At 55.3% G+C, this 2,500-nt stretch overlaps 1 non-coding gene across 1 annotated transcript in view; it reads left to right on the forward strand.

The window, feature by feature from the left end:
• The first annotated feature begins 2,283 nt into the window (after nt 1-2,283).
• LOC126329047 (small subunit ribosomal RNA) overlaps nt 2,284-2,500 on the forward strand; it is a 1,893-nt gene continuing 1,676 nt past the window's right edge. Inside the window, exon 1 of the ribosomal RNA XR_007562148.1 lies at nt 2,284-2,500. This exon is cut by the window's right edge and continues 1,676 nt beyond it. This is a non-coding gene — a ribosomal RNA (small subunit ribosomal RNA).

Genomic DNA, 2,500 nt, shown 5'->3' on the forward strand with positions numbered 1-2,500 from the left:
AACCTAAGTTACACTGCACCTTAACCTAAGTTACACTGCACCTTAACCTAAGTTACACTGCACCTTAACCTAAGTTACACTGCACCTTAACCTAAGTTACACTGCACCTTAACCTAAGTTACACTGCACCTTAACCTAAGTTACACTGCACCTTAACCTAACTTACACTGCACCTTAACCTAACTTACACTGCACCTTAACCTAACTTACACTGCACCTTAACCTAACTTACACTGCACCTTAACCTAACTTACACTGCACCTTAACCTAACTTACACTGCACCTTAACCTAACTTACACTGCACCTTAACCTAACTTACACTGCACCTTAACCTAACTTACACTGCACCTTAACCTAACTTACACTGCACCTTAACCTAACTTACACTGCACCTTAACCTAACTTACACTGCACCTTAACCTAACATACACTGCACCTTAACTGTCACATGTAACGTCACAGGAATGTAGCTTTGCCTAACAGCAACCCTCTGAACATAGTTCACTGCTTGGATCCTCTGGTGTCATGTGTATTTCTTGATGCCATGGTGCGTACCCTCACATAAAGGTCTTTCGAGTGTTGCGTACTTTCTACACAGTCCCGCTAACCACTGGAAGGGTGTACCGCTACAGAACGAATATCGCCCTCCCCTCCTGCCCTTCCAAGCTGGTCGGTCAGGCGTTTGTTTGTGAAATGAGCCTTGCAGCTGTTCAGTTGCATTCGGTTGTCGATGCAGTCAGTGTACGTTGTGGTACGGCCTGTGTGGACTGTCCGCTGATGTACGCGTAACCCACACTGATCATCCGTCGTTACGTACTGAGTGACATAATGTGGCACATGCTTGACCGTACACCGGCTGCGCCCTACAATGGCGAATCATAAGGGCCATATGTTGTGCACGATGCTACTTGTCTCGTCTCCCCATTACAGCGAGATTGCACTGTTGTACGCCGTACAGACATGTGGTAAGTAGGTACGGACGAAAGTATTGCATGTTGGCCCCCCCCCCCCCCCCTCCTCCCTCTGCCGGGAATCAGCGTGAGCCGTCTGTTGATGTAGCGACGAGGGTTTTCCTATTTAATCGTATTGCCCCACACAACATGATAGCACGGTGGACCGCGTTCCACATCTGCGACATGCTACAGAGGCCGGTTGACAGTCGACCGCGCAAGGGACATTGCACACGTGCGCGGACCATCTTCCACGTGTTCTCTCGTGTACATGCCGCAGTGTGTATGTGGGCTGATGTAGCGTGTCGTGACACATAACATGCAGGCATGCCAGAATCGTAGATTTCGCAAATGTAGATTGACGTATACGTTTGCTGCCAAAGATCCGCAAATGAACTGGAAATCAGTTGTTGAGCGGTTGTTCGCGCTGCAGGTGCATCGGTGATAGCGACGATCGGTACATCTGTGAACCGGTTGTTTCGGCGGTACCCGCCATGCCCCCGAACCTGAGTTGGCCATGTGGGTATGAAGCGATACGAGGCTGTGGCTTGGCGGGACAGTCCCCGGCCGGTGAGGGGGGGCCGCCCGGCGTGCTGGCCGCGCGCTGCGTGAGCGCACGCACTACAGCCGGCTGGTGGGGGGCGCCCAGTGGCAGGAGCGCCGGCCGACGGGCCCGGCTGGCGTCCCAGCTATGCGCCGGCGCACCCTGCGCGCGGCGCCAGGCGGCCAAAGTGGGTTCTGCCGAGCCCGGTGCGAAGCGCGGTGGACATCTGCAGTGTGCTGGTCCGATTGCGGACTGTGTGCGTTGAGGATGCGCCGCCGCCCGGCACTCGGCGTCGCGACGCCGTCTGCTGCTCGGTCGCCCCCAGCGGTTCTCGCAGGTGGTTTGTATCGCAGCTCTGCGGACGTGTTGGCGCGTGCGCTGTGCTGGGAGAGTTCGCTTCTGCACCCAAGTGGGGCTTTGCCCTTCTGTGGCGCTGGCGTTGGAGCTGCCGGTCACCGTAGGTGGCGCGTGTTGTTTCCCGCCGGCAATGCCACGACAGCACGCTCCCGGGCCTCTGTCGGCAGCGGCAAGCTCAGTTGGGAGCACGGGTGTTCGCACTGAAAGCGTCTACTCGCCTATCTCCGGGCGATTGCGCCTCTCTCGAACCCGACCAAGTACTTAGGACGGCGCTGCGCGCCGCCGGGACCTGAGAGGGTTTCGAGGTGTATCGTGCAGGGGAGCTCAGCCTCCTCCTGTTTGCAGAATAATTGAGCGGACGCTTGCGTGTTCGCGCGGGCCCTCGGGACACACTCCCGGGCGGCCGGCTGCTCAGCTCTCGTTGACGCAGCTCCCTGGTTGATCCTGCCAGTAGTCATATGCTTGTCTCAAAGATTAAGCCATGCATGTCTCAGTACAAGCCGCATTAAGGTGAAACCGCGAATGGCTCATTAAATCAGTTATGGTTCCTTAGATCGTACCCACGTTACTTGGATAACTGTGGTAATTCTAGAGCTAATACATGCAAACAGAGTCCCGACCAGAGATGGAAGGGACGCTTTTATTAGA

This window comes from Schistocerca gregaria, unplaced genomic scaffold (genome assembly GCF_023897955.1).
Source record: "Schistocerca gregaria isolate iqSchGreg1 unplaced genomic scaffold, iqSchGreg1.2 ptg001158l, whole genome shotgun sequence".
Lineage (NCBI taxonomy): Eukaryota > Metazoa > Arthropoda > Insecta > Orthoptera > Acrididae > Schistocerca > Schistocerca gregaria.